Consider the following 21,375-nt stretch of genomic DNA (forward strand, 5'->3'; position numbering starts at 1 on the left):
GTCCCTCGACCATCTCTTCCTGAACCCTCAGCCTCTAAGTCCCAGCCCTATGAGTAAAGCCCTGCTACCTTCTGAAACATGTTCCTAATGCCAACATCATTCATTCATTCATTCATTCATTCCATAAATGTTCACAGCGCACCTGTAAGGAACTCCAGCCCCCTAGACTCTCCAACGCACGACCCCTGCTCCCAGCACGGTTCCGAGATGCACGCCGAATGCCCCAGAAGTCTGGGGTTGCGCATCTACATCATCCCTTGGAAGTCTTCCAGAGGGAGCTGGTGTCTGAACTCAGGCTTGAAGCATGAGTAGGAGTTAAATAAGGAAACATGTAGAAAAGATACCTCGGTAAAGGAGAAGGAATAAACAAGAACATAAAAAGTAAATTAAATAAACGTAGCAGTTACCATGAGGATGGAGTCAACCAGTTAAAAAGTAGGAGTCAGTAGAAAACACGTGGAAGTAAATCAAAGTCCCACCACACGTGCGCACGTACACGCACACGCACGAGCCCCTTCCCCTAGAATGGGGGTGGGCTCTCCGTGAGGTCGCCTTCCCCCTCTCTGCAGCTGGAGCAGAGCTGTGTGCAGCCCCCGGCGAGCTGTGAGCCCCCAGCTCCGGGGGACATCCTTTGCTCTTATTAGATGGGCAGCCAGGATGGAGACAGTGCTCCCGACTACGGCACTCAAAAAAATGGGGGGGGGCGTTCAGAGAGGGGCAGGGGAGCAAAGCAAACCTATTGATGAGATTCTGCTCTTTACTTTTTGAGCCTTCAAATCTAAGTTGTTGTCACTTCCTCGGAGAAGCCTCACAAAATTCCCTGTTGCTGGTTCTCATGACAGCAGGCCTACCTCTCTCCCTGGTGGCGCTTATCATTCATATAATTAATTATCCATGTAGCTGTGTGGATCTTTGAGTATAAACAAATGAACGGAAGGAGAGAGGAACAGAGGAAAGGAGAGAGGGAGGGATGGATGGAGGGAGGGAGGGATGGCGGGATGGAGGGATGAATGCATGCATGGATGGATGGAGGGATGATACATTGATAATACAATAGTCCAAATTCCAGCTCAAAAATTAAATACTCCCACAGGACCAGAGGAAATTCTCTACATCTATTGATCCCTGAAGAGCTGTCTGTATGCAGCATCTATAAGTTCTTCAAAAAATGACTTATAATTCCCCATATTTACCTAAGTTGGTGTCCTTGAAAAAGGCCCCCAAAAGGCCCTTGTTCTACTTACAGAAAATCAAACAGAAGAACACAACTTAGTCTATAATTGATTTCTGGAGCTGATACCATTGAGATTCCGTTTCAAAAGTTCTAGCAGGGAATGAGACAACATCATCCATAAAAATGTGCTATCTTCCCACCAAGCCATAGCCCTGCACATTCACAGAAAGACAGCCAGCCAGGTCAGCCCCTGTTCCAACAGCAGATACACGCGTCTTGTTCGAATTTCTCATTCTGTTGGTACTGTCGTGGCGCAGGTAGAGGGTAACCCGGGCTCACAGCGTGGCGTCGCAGGTGTGAAAGCAGCACGGCCCTGCCCCACGTGGTCGCAGCCCCAGGCCCTGTGCGGAGCTGAATCGCTGATCCGCTCTCTTCCCCGTCACCGGGTTCCCACTCCACAGTTTCTTCTGAGATTTCCAATTCAATTAAGTCTTAAAACTCCATGCAGAGGTAGACCATGAATGTAAGATGTCATATTAATATGAACTTTTTCAGTCAACACAGAAGGATTACTTGAAAGCCACAGTCCACACAGGTGCTGGTAAGACCAGCTGAGTATTTGCTGCCCGAGACCCTCCCCGGCTGCTAGAACAATCCTCTCGGGGGGCAACCGGGCCGGAGCTCCCTCCGCAGCCGCGGGGACGAGCCCGGTCCACCTGCAGTGGCACTGAGGCCCCTGCTCCCCAGCTCCCGTGCCTCTCAATTCTGGGGGCTTTGCGATTGGCTAATCACCTGGCCATCTGCCCGGCTTGCGTTTCCAGGCCTTCCTGGAATGAGGCCTCCCTCTAACAACTTGCCTTTCTTCCCTGTTTACAAGTCCATCACCGGCTCCTGGATGCTGCAGCCAGCCCTGAACTCCTGGCCACAAGGCACCCTGTGGTGTGGAAGAGAGACTCCAGCTTGCTCAGGGCATCATTCCTTCCCAAGGTGCATAGATGTGCACAGGTCACGAGGAAGAAATGAGAACCTTAGTCCTGTGCAGGCAAAGGTGTGCTGGGCAGGAGAATTCAGATGCCGTGCCTTGTGGTGACACTCCCTCCTAGAAGGGTGAGACAGGAGCTGAGAATGTGTAGCTTGATAGCCAAGGATGGTGAGGCTTTCAGCAAAAGAAGCCTTATGCTCGGGGGTCAGGAGCAAGGGCCTGGAATAAGCGTCAAATGAGCTGCCGCTGCCCCATCCCGGTCACGTGACCACGGGCAAGTCATTTCCCTGGCGAGGCTTACCGCGGGCTTTGTCCTCTCATCTGATACATGGACATAAGCTAGTGTTTAGCTCACTTAGGGAATTAAATGAGAGAATGCTCCAGTGACAGTGCCTGGAAGGGGAAATCTTGGGTAAATGTTGTCTGTTACTTGCTTATCAGAGGACTCACGAAAAACGAGGTCTGCAGAGCGCCCACCACTTGCTCCAGTCCAGGACTCTCCTCAGCTGCCACAGGAAGGGATCGGGGAGAAAGTAGAGGCCATCTCTGGGCCGCTAAGGGATAGGGGGTCACCCAGAATTGGCAAGAGCCTGCTTTAGGTCACGCAAGAAATTGCTAACAGAGGTCACCTCCCCAGGGTAGATGCAAGTTGGAAAACGATTGATTTTTTTTAATGTAAACCCTCTTAAACCTTTTTCTTCTGACATTAATAAAAATAACTTCAGAAACAAATTTTTTAAAATTGCTTGAGGGCATCTTAGAGGCTAATAAAATAAAGCCTCACTTTCCAGAGAGTTGATGGGCTTGTTGGGAGGTACCAGCGTCCCCTTGGCCCTGGTCTGGAGCTTTCCTCTCACCTCACCGGGCAGGCCCCAGTGGACGTCTGGAAGGCCCGGCCCCTAAAACTGAGGGAAACAGCCTATTATTTTCCATTTTAACTCCTTTTTGATCGTCTGTTTTATTTTAAGAACTCAAAGAACCAGACTTTCTGATTCTAGGCCACACAGCATGTGGGAACAAAAATTATTATCAGAGTGAAACATCTACTACATGCTGGGAAAGTTCTGTAGTGCAGGTCCTGGCCTCTGGGCGCCTCCCTCGATGTGTCGGGTGGCGTGGGTGATGCGGCTGGCATGTCCCGACCTCTTCCTCGGGTCTACAACCAATAACATAATATCACCTCTGACCCAATCAATAACCGGACGCAATGCCACTAATTTGTGAAAGACTAAACTGACTCCATTATTTCGCTTCCCTTCTTCCCTTTGTGTAAAGTAGAATTTGCAAATCAAACTACACTCAACATATAATATAGAAGACATGAAACTAGCGTTAAGCCAAATTTCGTTTGGGGCCTTGAAGTCTTTATGAAAAATTAGGCAAAAGCACAAAAGCCTCACAAAGACTGTGGAGAGAGGGAGCGCGGGGCAAAGGGACAGGGATGCCCTGTGCCTGAGAGGTCACATCACCGGGAAACAGTGGCCGCGAAGCAGCTTCGGGGCCAATATGAACTCACCCGAGGTCGCGGGCTTTCGGAGCTTGGTGAGACAACCCGAGGGACGTGGTAACACCACCCGAGGGACGTGGTGACACCCGCAATTCACTCGCGGCTCCAGAAACAAGAGGGGAGGGTCGACCATGAGCCGGACAGAGGATGTGATAGATAGATCGGTCAGGGAGACTCAGGACATGCAGGAAAGAAGACTCATCAAAACACCTGTAATTGACAATGGTATGTGTTGGTTAATATTTCTCTGTTGGATATTGAGAAGCAAAGTCTGGGAAGCCAAAGTGAATTGCTGCATTTGGGTGAGCTCTGTTTTGGAGAGAATCGCCCTGAATTATGTAGGGAATTTGGGTCATTGTGGATGGTGTGTACTGATGCTTTCATTTTCAAGGTATCTCAAAATATATTAGAAACCTCTGCCTTTACACAACCCAAGGAAAAGGGAAGAATTCCAGAAGCCCAACACTCTACCGAGCAGTTGGCTGGTATGTGTGTGTCTGTGTCTGTGTATCTGTGTGTCAGAGAGAGAGAATCTATTTCCTTACAGTGAGAACTTCCACTTTCAAACAGTATTCTGCATACTGCACAAAGCACAGGCATAGAGGGATAGAATTCACTGCTCTGTATTAGCTGGAAGATTGCTAATCAAAACACCTAAAGGGAGGAATGATGGTACCAGGGCGAGGTTTAATAACACAAGATACTGCTGTTACATGGCTGTTGCAGAGAGATGGAGAGCCGTAGGTAGTGACGTGTTCACTATCTCCGGATTCCAGGAAGAAAAAGTGAAGAATTATGCAGACATACTGGTGGGTGGCCACGTTTAGAAAAACATGTAGCTGCTTCTCAGTGCCCTTATTGCCCATAAAAGAACATTTCACATGGTCAACCCCTCAAATTTATGTGGACCCTAAGGGGTAAATTCCCAGTACTGTGAATGGGGACACACTCACACAATTCTTATTATTGTTAATAGAAATTGCGTGTTAACTTCTCACTCACTGCCCCTGGTTGAGGATAAATTGTGTGTGTGTGTGTGTGTGTGTGTGTGTGTGTGTGTGTGTGTGTATAAACCCTAAATATCCCTAAATCTCCCACCCCCAGCAATGGCCCCATAGAAGAAAATTATTGCATGTAAACCTACCTCTATTTCTCAAGTAGTCCTTCTATAATTCTTTTCCCCACTGATGCTTTTTAGATCAATCTTTTAAAAGAATAATTTGGAAAAGAATGAAAACAAGGTCAGGCTATAGCAGCTGTCATGTAGGAAAGAGGACGTGTGTTTGTCTTCTCCAAATGAGAGTGAGGTTTTCTAATACCCGCTGATATCGTGTTCACTTTTTAAATCTTGGAAGAACCTACAGCAGAAGAACTAGGAGGCCAGACAGAAAGCGGGGACCAACAAGGATGCTAAGAAAGCAAGGAGTGACTTCCCCGGCTGTCCAGTGGTTAAGACTTCGCCTTCCAATGCAGGGGGTGTGGGTTCGATCCCTGGCCTGGGAACTAAGATCCCGTATGCCTGGCGGCCAAAACACCAAAACGTAAAACAGAAGCGCTATTGTAACAAATTCAATAAAGACTTTAAAATTGGTCCACATCAAAAAACAAAACAAAACAAACAAAATATCTTTAAAAAAAAAAAAAAGAAAGCAAGGGAAACGAGAGTGTGGCATCTTGGGAGCCAAGTGAAGAAAACGTATCAAGAAAATGGGAATCAGCCACAGTGCCAGACCCTTTGGGGCTGAATCAGAGACAGAAACAGGGAAATGTGAGCCCCTCCACTCCCCTCACTCCCCAAAACTTAACACCTGAAAATAAACAATGCACAAAGAGAGAAAGGCAATCCTACTATGTCATACAGTTGAACTCTAAATAAAATTTTAGAAGTCATAGTTCTAAAGCAAACAGATGGTTTTACTGGAGGATGATGGGAAGGACGTATGGGTATTGCGGGAGGTGCGGTAATGCAGCAACCTTGCTTTATCCAGAGTAGGAAGGTAGCACGTAGTATCTAGACCTTAAAATAAAACCATCAGCCTCTGGATGAAGAGACTGGAAAGGTGATTTAGGAACAGGTTTTTCCCCATAATAAGCCCTATAGAAGTATATGTTTTTAAAAATAAAGTATATGTATCACGTTAATAAAAATTAAAATGAAAACGTTACGGAGGGAGCCATGTATCTGAGTGGGCTTGAAAAATGACAGGGACTCTGCAAGGCCTGGTCCTGCAGCCAGAGATTGCCCTGGAACCTTCAGTGTCTAGACAGCAGCTGAAGCAATTCACGTTTGGTCTGCCTTAGAGGCATTTTTCCGTAACACGACTTCATTATGGAAGTTAGGGTAAGAGCGTTTGTCATAGATTTCAGGTAATCTCAGGATTGCTGGAGAAGGGAATGTTCCACCTGCAGTATTCCATAAAATGATGGGGGAAATCCATGTTTGCCCTGATTCGAGAGTTCTACTAGTACTTTCCCTTGAATTTACATGACACTTTTCTTTCAAAGTATTCAAAGCATTTCTACAGATTCCGTTGCATTAATTGTCACAACATCTCGAACAGGCTGCCTTCCAGGCTCACGGATGGGGAAGGCTGCAGCTAAAGCACAGAAAAATTCAGTCACCAGACCTAGAAGGAAGACAAGGATACTCGATTTCTCATGTAGCAGTGAGTCTTCAGGGACAGGAATAAAATGCAATCCACTGACATTTTTTTTTAGCAGCCTGACCATTACTTTCTTATGTTGAACATGGATGAAAATGGATGAATAGTTTTCTTACAGACTTTAGGAAGACAAATTATAAACTAATTTTATGGTTTGGGGAAAAATACTTTTGAAGTAAAGTTGTCCAAGCTAGTTCTATGGATTATTTATCTGGAAATGTTAATAGGTCCAGAAAAAAAAAAAAAAAGAATGATAATCAAAAAATTGGGGGCTAGCCAAAACAACCTTGAAAAAGAGCTACAAGAGTTGCACTCATACTTCCTGACTTCAAAACTTACTACAGAGCTACAGTCATCAGAACAGGCATTAGCCATAAGGACAGACTAAAAACCAATTGAGTAGAATAAACAGCCCAGAAATGAACCCTTGCATGTATGGTCAGATGATTTTTGAAGGACACTTAGATCATTCAGTGAGGAAAGGACAGTCATTCAACAAATGTGGAGACAACTGGACATCTACATGCAAAAGAATATAGTTAGACCCTTACCTTATACGATATACAAAGATTAACTCAAGATGGATCAAAGATCTAACCATAAGAGCTAAAACTATAAAACTCTTCAAAGAAGACAGACAGGAAAATCTTGATGACGTTGGATTTGGCAACGATTCTGGGTTATGATACTACAAACATAGGTAACAAAAAGAAAAGATAAACTGTGCTTCTTCAAAATTACAAACTTCTATGCATCAACGGATACTATCAAGAGAGTAAAAAGACAACTCACAGAATGGGAGAACATATTTTCAAATCTTCTATTTGATAAGGAATTAATATCCAAAATACATAAAGAATTCCTACAACTTAACAACAACAAAAAACCCACAAACAGCCCGATCAAAAAATGGGCAAAGGACATGAATAGACCTTCCCTCAAAGAAGATATACAAATGGCCAACAGGCACGTGAAAAGATGCTCAACATCACTGGTCATCAGGGAAATGCAAATGAATACAAGGAGATACCTCTTCACACCCATCAGGATGGCTATTATCAAAAATAATGGAAAGGGCTTCCCTGGTGGCGCAGTGGTTGAGAGTCCACCTGCCGATGCAGGGTACACGGGTTCGTGCCCCGGTCCGGGAGGATCCCACATGCCGCGGAGCGGCTGGGCCCGTGAGCCATGGCCGCTGAGCCTGCGCGTCCGGAGCCTGTGCTCCGCAATGGAAGAGGCCACAGCAGTGAGAGGTCCGCGTACCGCAAAAATAAATAAATAAATAATAATAATAATAATAATGGAAAATAACAAGTGCTGGCGAGGATGTGGAGAAACTGGAATTCTTTGTGTTTCTGGGGGGAGTGTGAGATAGCACAACTGCTATGGAAAACAGTTCGGTGTTTCCTCAGAAAGTTAAATGTGGAATTGCCGTGCGGTCCAGCAATTCTATCAACACTTCTGGGTATACACACAAAAGAACTGAGAGCAGGGATTCAGGCCGACACTTATTCATCCACGTTCACAGCAGCGCTAGTGCCAATAGTAAAAGGCGGAAACAACATGAGTATCCACTGACGGGTGAATGCATAAACAAAGCATGGTCTGTCCATACGACGGAATGTTATTCATCCTTAAAAAGGAAGGAAATTCTCACTACTATACACAAAATAGATAAGCAACAAGGACCTACTGGATAGCACAGGGAACTATATTCAAAGTCTTACAATAAGCTATAATGGAAAAGAATATATCTATATAGATATGGATGATATAGATACAGATACAGATGTAGATAGATAGGTAGATACTGAATCACTTTGCTGTAGGCCTGAAGCTAACACAACATTGTAAATTAACTATACTTCAAGTTTTAAAAGTGGTTTAAAAAAAGGAAGGGAATTCTGACACATCCACAACATGAATGAACCTTGAAGACATTATGGTAAGTGAGATAAGCCAGACGCAGAAGGACGAAAACTGTATGATTCCACGTACATGAGCTACCTAGAGTAGGCAAATTCATAGAGGCAGAAGGTGGAATCCATGGCGTTAGGAGCTGAGCAGGGAGGGGAAATGGGAGTGGTTGTTTAATGGGGACAGAGTTTCAGTTTGGGACGATGAAAAAGTTCTGGAAGGAGGTAGTGGTGATGTTTGTACAACCAGGAGAATGTATTTAATGCCCTGACCTGTACATTTAAAAATGGTTAAAATTGTACATTTTATATGATATTTACCAATAAATACTATAAAAATAGAAAAAAAAATTTTGGGCGAAGCACTATCGCCATGTTCACCACTCTTGGAAGTTTGCAGCACGCACTGAAGACCCGAAGGATCTCGCCAGGAAGAAGTGGATCCAGCTGTGTTTAGCCCAGTGTTTTTCAAAGATGCCAGTATATTAAGGCAGCGTTTCTGAGGTGGAACGAAACGTTTGCATATAAAGATGACTCTGAAGATCCTAAGAGAAGACAGGAAGGAGAGCTTGGATAGGGGAGAAAAACAGAAGTGCCCTTCTTCCCCTAAAGAAGTCATCTTCCCCTATTTTTTTTCCTGGTTGATAACAAGTGGTAGAGAATTGAGGCCGCGATCCATGGAACAGAAGACACGCCTGGCCCGTGTCAGGGTCACAGAGGAGGCGCAGCCAAGCAGAAGCCTATTTTGGGGGCATCGGAGGAGGGTCTGTGCAGCCTTGGGAATCCAGCACATCTCGGGGAGGCGCCACATCTTCAGGGCCTAGATTCCCTGGAGGACCAGTCATCTCCCAGCAGCCTCCAGCCCAGATCTGAAGGTGCGGTTGGTTGGTCAGTGTCTGGGAAGGGGGTGGAGGTGAGCTCCCCGACTTCCTGCACCCGAGTCTTGGGGTGAATTGTCTTCTTTGTTCACCACGCCCCAGTCCAGCTACGTTAGAAACGGTCCTAATGCAGTCACAGCACCACGCGTTCTTTCCAGTCAGCGGTGGGAGTTCCAGAAATGGGGAAATGACAAGGGAAGACACCTGCGGTTGTGCAGCAGGACTTCCAGGCCAGACACCCCGCCAGGGCTTGGCCCACTTAGCAGGGACCCTGACGGAAGAGCCACCAGAAGCCGTGGCAGCCCCCCTGCGCTGTTCTGTGTTCTGTTGCATCTCTCACCTCCAGTGGGCCCATCAGGTGGACCCTCCTCCCAGGCGTGTCTACACTGGACCCTAATGACACTGAATAGGACACGCAGAGAGGCCTTTAGGGCTGGGCCTTCCAGAATCCTCGGACTACCGAGCATGATGGGTACATCCTCGCAGGCACTTCTGAGCCCTCTCCAGGTGTGTTTACAGCAAAAACACCTCCCCACTCCCCCACTCCCCCCCCACTGCAGCTCATCCCTTCCTTCTCTCCTGCCCCCTCCCCGCCCTCCCAAACCCAGCGCTTGGAAAGGGCCTTTGTCCCCAGAGGGTGGGACATTTATTCCTCCCGTGGAGCTCTCCAAAGAGGCCCTTTTCCAATAGCAAAACCTACTGGAAACAAACTCAGTCCAAGGGTCAATTACGGGCTTGTTTTCATATTCATGGACTGAATCCTTTCCCCCCAATGATACCTACAGGACAGGCTAATCAAAACAGCGGCCACTGAGCAGGGAGCCAGGAGCAAGACTGTGCTCTGAGAGTCTCTTCTCTCACACAGAACGGGTCCACCCTGGACACACTCCTCTACCTCCGTCTCTCCCCAAATGAACACTCTTTAAAATGTCTTGACAAAAATCAGTGTTTTAACAAAGGGAAGCTTCTTGTTCCCAATTCTGCACTGGCAGAAATAACACTGAACAAACACCTCCGTCCAGCTTAGGGCGTCAGCTGCTGGTCCTGGAGGATCCCGGCTCACCTCATCCTCCCCGTAGCTCAGCCTCTTCTCCAGCTGTTTCCAGACACTGGATACAGGTTGGGGCCTGCTCACCTGAGCTCAGCGGCGAACATCAGCCAGGTGAGCTGGGGTGATGGCCATTTCAGCGGTCGCGTCTGCATGGAAGCTGCAGGATCTCATCATCAGGGCACACACCGCGGACGCCGCTAAAACGCTCACGTGATACAACTGCATGGTATTCGCCAAATTTTTGACTCCTAACCGATATCAGATTTAACGATCTCGCATTTATTGGACTAAAATGTCATTATCTTGTAATTATAAATGCTCTGTGAGCCAACAGTTATCAGCACGGAAGATGCATCTCTTTTGTAAGATATTTTCAAGCCACGAACTAGAAGAATTTCAGAGTGTTTTTGGCCAAATACATGCAAATTCACTGTCTATCTAAAGCTTATTTTAAAACCACATTACTCCCCCCTCATCAAATCCTTGCAGCCAGCGGGGTCCTTTCTCACGCTGGGGGTCAGCGCTCCATCCTTAGGAGTCAGCACGGGGAAGTCACTTCTTTCTTGATTCTGACCTTCAAGCTTTAACTGCGGCCCGAGGAGAGCACTCCCTGTGCCTCCTGACCTGACCTGAGCCCATCTCACAGGAGATGAAACTTCTAGAAACAGTACTTTCGCTGCAGATTGCCAATGATGCCAACACAGAGGGCGAGCTCGGAGACACGAGGCCTTGTTCTTGCAAAGAATTATAGCTCTTCTTTACTGAGAACTTCCCCTGGGCCAGACTCGATGCCAAGCACCCCGTGGATATCTTCTCATTTCATCGTCACGTCGGCGCTAAGAGGAAGGACACGCTGTTGTCAGCCTCAGATTTCAGACAGGGAAACTGAGTCAAGTGGCCACCCTTTTGGATGAATGGGATCTGACACGGGGCTGGCCTGACCCTGGAGCCGACCCCCATCTGTCATCCTGGCTGCCCTCCAAGACCAGCCACAATGACCACTCCACGGGGCCCCAGGGGAGCACAAGCCCACATAGCACTGCCCCCAGTTCTGGACCTTTCAGAACCGGACTGAGGAAGAGGGACACAGGCCGTGCCAGGAGGGCCGTTAGATGTACCCACCAGAAGCCTAAAGAGGAGATGGGGTGATGGTGCCCGCGAGGGGGCCCCACCTGGCCATGGCCAGCTCATCTGTGAGCAGCCCAGCACTGGCAGACAGCAGGCGGGTGGGCAGCCTCACCCAGGCACCACTGTCCAGGGTCCCGCCCAAGCCCATCACCCAAGAAACGCCCCACGTGGCACAATCGCACTAACTTCTTGGCCCTGCACAAGCTGTGGCACAATCCATGGTAGCTGCGTCCCGGTGGTTTGCAGTTTTGCTGGGGAAGAGACCACTGCTGCAAAGGAAGAGGAATGGGATGACGACCCTGGGGAAGAGAAGCGTGGCTTTACAGACGCCCAGAGCAGAGCAGCTGACTGTGGGTGTGGATGGGGAATTCAGGGAGCATTTCCAGAGAAAGCAACGTTCAAGCTGAGCTGTGGGGACTCACAGAAGAGGGGGGAGAGGAGGCACTGGCGCAGAGACAATGGACCAAGTTTCAGAACTGAAATCAGCTGGATGTCTGGACCTGAGAACAGAAGGGAGGGGGGCTGCAGCTCAGCAAGAAAGGAGACCAAGTGGTCAGCCCACATCCCGTGAGCCACATGAGGGCATTTGGACTTGACCCTATACACCGGAGGCACTTGACCTCAGGCTCATGTGTGACGCGGATGCCCTGGGTGATTGCTTTCCCTGGAATGTGGGCAGGGCCTGGGACTGGTCGGATGTCACTGCCATGATCAGCTTACCTTATATGGCAAAGGGAAGGGATGTGAGAGGTGGTGAAGGCTCCTGGTCGGGTGACTCTGAGTTCATCAAAAGGGAGATGATCCCTGGTGGGCCTGGCCTAATCAGGTGTCTCATAAAAGAGACCTGAAGCGACAGAGGTGCTGTCCCGCCGGCTGGAAGAAACAAGTGGCTGTATTGTGGAGGGGCCACTCGGCAGAGACAGTGGGCAGACTTTGGTGGCTGGGACAGTCCTGCAAGTGAGGGACTGAATTTTGCCAACAACCAGAGTTCAGAAGAGCTCGATCCCCAGATGAGACCTCAGCCAACCTTGATTTCAGCCCAGTGAGATGCTGAGAAGAGGATCCAGGTGTGCTGTTTATAGCCACTATGTTTGCGGTGATTTGCTACACACCCACGGGAAACGAATACATGAGGTCAGCAAGAAAAATAAAGAAGCAGAGAATGTCTATTGACATCGCTGTAAGTGAAACTGGGCCCTAGACCCTCGACTGTCACGCCAGGGATGCTTCAAACGTTGTGGATGAGGCTTGGTGGACCTAAAAGAATAAATTAAATCAAGCTAAGCTAAGCTAAGCAATGACTCGAACAGCTGAAAATACCTAAATGCAGATAACTGATAGAGTGGTGAGGGTGAGCTGAAATAGACAATCGGTCTGAAGGAAGGTATCAAAACTGAACCAAACGATGTACGTTTCCGGAACATAAACTAAATAGCAAAATCATCCAAATACCAAAAACAAATCATCAAAGTGGTGCTGGTACATGACGATGTGATCTTGCTCATCCAGATCCTGGGTCTCGCTGAAGCCCCTTTGATTCAACTCAGCAGAACGAAGCGGTGAGTCCTCCCAGCCCAGAGATCACCTGCCGCTACTGGCTACACCTTCCAAAGCCAAGGGGAAGACATAGGCGTCCTCTCCCCGACCCTTATTCCAACCCAAGGAGAGGAGTTTGGGTCTGGGTTAGGACCTCATATAACAACTGGGTTTCAGCAGGACTTCTGTCAAGCGGAGGAAGGAGACGCCAGCTCCTGGTCCCCTGGGAAGTGCCTATTCTTTGGAAAGTTCAGACCCCAACCCCCGGGAAACCAAGCAGGAATCCCATGGGGCTCATGGCAAAGGGTAGGGGCTTTCCACCTGCTTCTATGAAGCACCCCATAGTCCTCCGACTCTGCCCCACGCACAACACGCCAGAGTTCACCTGGGGCCCAGTGAGGCCCACGGTCCACACGGTAACAAACATCGCTCATCGGCCAAGCAACCTGTCTGCACATCTCCCCTGGAAACCCGCATTGCGAGCAGGACACGGCAACGCTGCATCCCGACCACACGTCTACCTGGTTCAACTCTGAACAACCAAACCAAACCTTCCACAACTTACCTCCTTCTTGTTCGGACCCCTTTCTCTCTCTCCAACTCAGACTTTACTGACGCTCACGTCTTAGAGGTTGCAACAAGCAGATTTTAATTGAGCCAGTTTGGCGGTAACGGAGGAGGGTGCGCTTGGGGCCGTGACGCCTCCGTGAGGTTTTACTCTCCTCACGATGCAGACACGTGATTAATCTCACCAACCTCCCAGTGCGTTTGTCTGTCTGCCACTTTGAAAGAGGTGCTTGAAAAAGTCTTGATATTTTTGTGAATGAGAGACGCTGCCTGTCTGATAAGATACATTTGTAATTGATGGAGCAAATCTAAGGACAATAATAACGTTGATCCCAGGGTGAGGCGCATTCCGTGTGCTGTTATAACTTTGATGCAAAAGAAACTGCGGTTCATAAAATAGTCTGATCTCCAGCCCCCGAACCCCGTGCTCTCTCCACAGTAGCACGAAGCCAACAAATTCCTGACCAGTGATGGATCGACGTGCACTTGGGGAGGCCAGCCAGTGCCTGGAACAACCTCGTTATATCCTTGTCCACATTTTTGTACACAACTTAGGTGAGGATATTGGTGTCAGGCTGATCACAGTTACAGATGATACCAAGCTGGGACCAAGCTCCAGCGTTTCCAAATAAAACAACAAACCAAATCTAAGTGTCAAGCTGAGAACTTAAGTCTGAAAACTCAACGACGTGAGTATAAATGCTCCAGATGTGGTCCCACAGCTTCACGCACGCACAAGATTCGGGCGTTTTTATTGAGATCCCGACACACGTCAAGAGTGCTGCCATGGGGCTGTCAGCAAACTGACTGGAACACAAGGATGGTCCTGTCTCGTATCCTGTTAGGATCATCTGGAGGTCCAGGTTGATGCCAACGTGGGGAAAGGCCAGGCCGCGCAGCCCGCCGCCATTCAAAACGAAACCCTGCTTCCCAAACCCATCACGGAGCAGAAATGAACACGGCAGAGGGTCTGCCATTGCACAAAGGAGTGACTGCACGGCAGCCTTTTAAGCATCAAGCCAGGATTTTTCTCCTTAGCAGTGCAGCCTTCAAACAGCAGCTTGAAACTGCACCTGTGTGATAAGACCTGAAAGAAGGTGGATGGCATGGTGTGAAATGATCTGATAGCACGGGAAATTGCTGTTAGGAGGCTTTGGCACTTGAAAAACAACGCATCTTATTCCTATTGGCTTCAGCCTGCGTCTTCCCCAAGATCATCCTGCCATGCTCCTGTCTGGAAACCTTCAGGATTAGAGCTGAGTGCAGCCTACGTTCTAACATCTTCCCCTTTCCCTGCGGACGGACGGAGGACACAGTGAGGGGCTCCAGCCAACTTGGGTATTATTTGGCTGTACACTTTCTACTTTGCTTTCTACTCTAATGTCAAAATAAAGGACTGCATTTACGTGTACATACACACACACATGAGCAAGAAAGAACGGGGTCCTGGTGGTTAAGGATTCTAACTGGCAAGTTCTGTTTGGGTGAAACTTACGGAAAACACATGGCAACTGGTATAACTTAAAGTTCGATACCTATTGAATCATTTTCCCTCAACTCTGGCTTCTCTTCTGGAAGATTCTGTGGGGATTTTGAGGGTTGTTGTCAGCGTTTTAAAGATCTAAGCGCTGGGAAGAGTAACGTTCCTCTCGGGTGGATGGGCTGTGACGTGTGTTCACGGGCTCCTGGTCAGCACACGTCGCTCTCCCATTGTGACTGGTGGATCTTTTCTTGTTAAATCAATTCTTTCTCTTCGTCTTGCTTCCACTCTTCATTTCTCAGCTCTGGACCTTTCCACCTTGGTCCCCATCCAAGTCAACTATGACTAGGGTACTGAAAGTCTTTCCTGTTCTATCTGCTTTGTTACAGGGTCCTACTTCCTTGTTCAGGAACAAGTTACAGGAGCTCACAAGTTGGGAGTTTTTAGACTGCTCACAGGACAGTGGGAAAGTGTGTGCGTGTGTGTGTGTGTGCTCAAAGCAGAGGGGGGTGGGAGAGGGAGAAATACAGAGTACCGGGAATTATCTCTGCATAAAGAAATTAAAAGAGAATATTTTCCAGAGCAATTGAAGCCCATCTCCTGAACAATGACGACAGCTCCTCATTTCAACAACAATAGAGGGCACGTAGGAGTCAGCTCATTAGAATATCTGTGGCTCTTTTCTCTTCTCTCTGCATTAAGCCCCCATAATGTCAGTTGTCACTTATTAATGACAATTAACTAGTAATCAGCAGTGAGACTCTTCGAGGTGGTCTTTGCCTGACAGGTGAAGAAAGAGAACATTGCGTAGTGCCATGCGGTGACATGGAACCTTCAAAGGAGCACGGCATTTCCATAAATTATTTCAGAAAGAAATTTTCTTTTATACATTCTCTCTAAAGCTTAAGGATCTTTAACCCTAGCAAGGCCACGCTCCCATTCGCTCTTTGCACTTTCTTTCTTACCAAATGAAATCCACGAACCATCTCTAGTAGGAAGACCCGCCTCTCCATCCACCTGGCCATGACCCCCAGGCAACAGTCCACGTCATTCCCTCTCCTTTCTCGCTTCCGACCACTTAGTTATGGTTACGTCCGTGCAGCATGCCCAGGCCTGTACCTGTCGCGTTTCACCAGCCTCGCTGGTCTGGGGGCCCAATTCTGCCTTCTCACTGGCACGTTCTCTCTCCTTAATGTCGACCTATCTGTTCTTCCCTCCCTCCTAATACAGGTGGCACCATGACGGTAACCTTTAATAGACACCACGGAGACCACGAACCCGGTCTCAAAACAATTTCCCAGCGTGTCCAATCTGCGTGGGCCCCGCCCCGCCCCTCCCCCGAGCCTCAGCCCTCCCGCTGTTCAGCACAGGCTTGAGCATCGGAACACAGGCACTCACGGGCCCGCAGCTGCTCTCACGGGCTCCTTCCGTTTGGCTTTTCTACGATGCTGAGGGTCTGACTGGCCTTGAAGGACTCTAGGAAGTGGGGATTTTCAAGAAGGAAACACTTGGAAAGAGAGTGAGAAGAAGGCTAAACATTATCCCTACAGGAGAAAAACATTTATTGTCTTTGAGGAATTGTGGCTTAAGAAAGGCCCAAGTTGTTCTTGGGAAATGTCCCGATGATACCCAGAAGAGGGGAAAATAAAGTCAGGTAGAGTCACCGTGCCTCCTGCCAGGAGTGCACTGGGCAACTGCACTGCCAGTGTCGCCAAAAAAGCCAACTGCATCGATTCACGTCAAAGCAACGCCATTAGACTGTTCTCCTGGCATGGAAACCACTGGCAAAATGGACGACTTTTAAACCAGCGTCTGAAATATCAGACCTTCTAGTCCTGACACGGGATTCCACTCTGGAAAAGGAAAGCCTCTGGAAGAAAATAACAAGAAACTTAGAAATCGAAGTGTCTTAGGCTGGGAGTTTGGGATTGACACGTCCACACTGCTATATTTAAAATAGATAACCAACAAGGACCTACTGTACAGCACAGGGAACTCTGCTCAGTATTCTGTGATAAACTAAATGGGAAAAGAATTTGAAAAAGAATAGATACACGTATGTGTGTAACTGAATCACTTTGCCGTACACCTGAAACTGACAACGTGGCTAATCCACTATAGTCCAATATAAAATAAAAAAAATTTTTTAAATCCAAGTGTCTCAGAAAAAAGGGGGGCATGCTTTTATCAAAACAGAAATTTTAAGAAAAGTAAGAGGTCACCTGTAACTTTGTGACTCCTTTTTCTGAAATCTTTTTTTCTGAGAAGCTAGAGTGAGGGCAACTTGGGCACCTCTCTGCAGCTTCCAGTTTTGTCAGGAGGGTTTCCTGATATTACAGGGCTTCCATGACAACAAACAAGATGTTACACATTGTCACCGTAAGTTTCCAGCTATCTGAGCAGAACTCAGAGATGAATACTCACATTATATTTAAGATAACTATCACCGTGAAAAGGGCTGACACTTTAAATGACCCCCTATTTGAAATATACTTTTCATAGTAATCTGAAGTTTGAACAAAGTCCTTTCCGTCAGATTTGTGTTTGCAGATCATTTCAGATTTTAATGCCCTTGGTTTCTACTAACTGTTGGAAGGAATGATGGAAACAGAAGGTGTCCCAAGCAATGTTCAGAGTCCAGTCTCGAGAGACAGTCATTGTCATGTCATTCCACATACCAATATCTGAGCTCACCATGCTAGAATTCTGCATATCCAAGTTATTCATGACTCAAAAACTGAGTGAGGACAGGAATCTCCAAAAGGAGAACAAATAGCTTTGAAAGTGGACATTAGATTTTACTAATTTGTAACTCAGTGTATTACAAACAAAAGGAAGGTATCTTGGGCACTACTGTCTCTTAAAGTTAACAAATCAAAACATAACTAAATATTTGCCTTCCATAACTGTAATGACTTTAAAGGTTGAAATTGGTAAGAAAAACGATTAATTGGTCAATCATTCCTCAGTATAAATTGGGCATAATGGCATGAGCTATGTACCAGAAAGCTATGGCTTAGAAATATGATTCAATATTTAAATTACACAGGTCATAAAGGATTAAAAAATTCTCACCTTTCTTAGTTTTATTATTATGTAGCAAGAAGGGTGGAGGGAGTCAAAAGGTACACACTTCCAGTTATAAAATATGTGAGTATACTTTATACGTATACCAGAGATGTAATGTACGGCCTGGTGACTATAGTTAGTAATACTGTATTGTATATTTGAAACTTGCTAGAAGAGTAGATCTTAAAAATTCTCATCACAGGAAAAACAAGTTCAGTAACTCTGTGTGGTGATGGATGTTAACTAGACTTACGGTGGTGATCATTTAATAACACATACACATATATCAAATCATGATGCTGCGTAACTGAAGCTAATATGATATTATATGTCAATTATATCTCAATTAAAGGTATGCTTTGTACCACATCTCAAATATTTTAACAAAATGTGATGACCTATGTGAGCCCACAGCTTCTACTATCTGTTCAACTGGTAGACGTCAATCACCCTGGAACACATCACCAATCTTTATACGTCAGATCAAGTTGCAAATACTTTTGTGTGATTGAAGAAAAAAAACGGCTAACTAGTTATGGGTCAACTTCTCAATAGTAGTCGGTGAAAGCCCTTATTGCTCTATGTACCCTTCAGCACCTCCTGATCTTCATTGGTCTGAAGGTGACATGTCTTCCTCCTAACCTTTACAACTATGGCATAAGCCCCTTCATAGTCCTATCAGAAACCTGGATCAGAGACATCGGTTCTCAGTTAGCAACAATGGCTTTGAACTTGAGCTCTGGAAGAAACTACCCTGTGGAAGACACTTCCGACATTGTCTTTTTTTTTTTTTTTTTAAATTGAAGTACAGTTGATTTACAATACAATGTTGGGTTAGTTTCAGGTATGCAGCACAGTAATTCAGTTATCTATATTCTTTTTCATATTCTTTTCCCTTATAGGTTATTACAAAATACTGAGTAGAGTTCCCTGTGCTAGAGTTTTGAATTTGTCCTTCTCTCCTCCCTTCTATTCCCTCTAGGTGACCAAATTGCATCTTCCTAGGACAGTCCACTTTATTCTGAGATTATCTTTGTTTGCCTAAGAAATACTAATTGTAAATTAGTCATAGAAATCCCAGAATATGGAATTTTTCTCCCTATTCCAAGTTAGGCAATTTAAAGACAGTGCTGGTGTATAATATACTTGACGTCTTTGGGCACGTTTTCATGAGCCATCTACCCTGGGAGAACAGGACAGGAAGACACGCTGTCATGTTCTCGTGCCAGAGCCACAGGGGAGCTGCAGACCTTTGTCAACTTCTTTCTTTGTTGTGTGTTTTCTGTAAAATATGTAGATTGGCCACCAAATTTAAATGAACTCATAATTCACGTGAAAGTCCTCAAAAAAATCATACAGGTTCTTAAGCCATCTCTTCTTTAAATAGTATCAATGGGCTATAAGCATTAAAAATATTATTAAAACGTCAATATTACACTGGCCAATTAGTGAAAATAGCCAGAAATTTAAAAAACAAAAAAAAATCCTTGTGTTCACAAAGCAAAGGTGGACAGAAATGGTCGTTCTCCTGCGAAGGGTGAGGAAGCTGGTACCAGCTCTCTCGTGGGTGACTGGGGCACAGGCATCAAATCACACTGTGAGGCAGAAATTTTAATTCTGGGTATTTATTCTAAGGAAATAACCAAAGATATTCATGGAAATATTGAGTGGAATATTCTTGTGTACTCATCTGTAACACTGAAAACTTGAAAAGAATCTAAATGTTGCTTTTCCAAATTCTAATACAGAATTAATTAATGTTATAGTACATCTCAGTAAGATTCGAAATTTTTGATATTTAATGAAATGGGAAAATACACATTATCTACTAACAAGTAAAAAAAGCAAGTACAAAAGTATGTTGAGCATCTATTTTGTAGAAACATGGAAAAAAAAGATGCTAGCACTAACATATTAAGTGATTTTTCTCTAGATGAAAACAATTATTTCCTCCTTTATTTATTTATTTGTGTGTGTGTGTTACAAGTTTTCTGCAGTGACTATGCATTACTTTTATTATAAACGGTATGGGAAAATTACAAGTGCTCTCCAAATCTTACTCTTTGGTATCTTTTCACTTTATAATTTGATAATTGGCTTTTAACTGTCTCCACCATCTTCAGAAAAACAATGAAGTAAGTAACAAGAAATTTTACCTTGGAAAAAAGCAGAAACCTTTATTTGTAGGTACAGGTTTCTGAAAATTCGGAAGCAGTTTAGACATGCTTTCAACTAATGTTTCAAAGCTTTTCAAAGATTATCAAATATAGAAATGTAGGAACTTAAATCTGAAAAGGTTTTAATCTCTTCTTTTTGCATACAATGCCTCAGAGTTTGTTTCTCTTATATCAACTAGAGTCTATGATTATTTTATAGGCTTTATATCTTTTAAGCCTCAACTAAATAACAATGAACCTCCAAACCCAACCCACATTCAGAGGAATATCCCAAACCTTTTAAAAATCCACATTGAAAGGAAAAAATATTTAGTTATTAAACCCGATATTCAAGCAGCAAATACAAATGCAAAATAGGGAGAGAAAACTCAGGGCCATGTGCCCTCAGGCTCCAGAAGCTGCAGCCTGTTCCCCTGGGGGAAGGGAGGGAGAGCACGCAATGCCACCTGTGGAGTCCACTGGGGGACACACAAGACCAGATAAAGGAGGGATGCGTTTCTTCAAATACTGATGAAGGAAGCAGAAACTTGTGTAAGTAAATCCTCAAATTAGAGGCAGCCAATTTGTCCCCTGGATGTTTCCATCTGTATTTATACAAACCGAGTTTCTGTATTACTAGGTAGACCTGTATTCAGTCGAGGATACTACAAACTCGTAACTAACATCATTTCAACTTATTGTTCAGATTGAAGAGGAGATAGAGCCGGCCTGTTCTGAGGCCGATGGGAGCCGCCGCGGGAGGTGATTGGAAGAATGCTTATCCGCTCCGGGGGGGCTGCGTAGAAACCACAGACCCTCCCCTGGGGCCGGTCACACCTCAGGGCAGATCACAGGGCACGCACCCCGGGGCAAAGCCTCGTGGGCTCAGGCCCAAGTTCTGTCAATCATGCGCCTTGTGAGCTTGGGCAAGCGCCCACTGAGCCCAGCAGGGGCTCCCCACCTGCAGAGGAGGTGGAAGTAACAGACCCCCTGGGGCCCTGAGGGAGTTACTCCGTGTGAAACACTCAGAACAGTCCCTGGCGAGGAGGGAGGGCTCCACGCCAGGGACTTACTAGGATAACTAGGACCCTCGTCAGACAGTAACTTGGATCACCGTCTCATCGGTAGCAAGATGAGCAAGGCTTCTGGCCATCGGCTGGGGAACTCAGAAGGATGACAAGGTAACAAGGTGGCTGATGAATTAGAAAAAGGAAAAATGAAGGAAGGCACCCCCCCCCCCCCCCCCCCCCCCCCCCCGCCCCCCCCCC

Source organism: Neophocaena asiaeorientalis, unplaced genomic scaffold, assembly GCF_003031525.2.
Source record: "Neophocaena asiaeorientalis asiaeorientalis breed wild unplaced genomic scaffold, Neophocaena_asiaeorientalis_V1.1 scaffold124, whole genome shotgun sequence".
Lineage (NCBI taxonomy): Eukaryota > Metazoa > Chordata > Mammalia > Artiodactyla > Phocoenidae > Neophocaena > Neophocaena asiaeorientalis.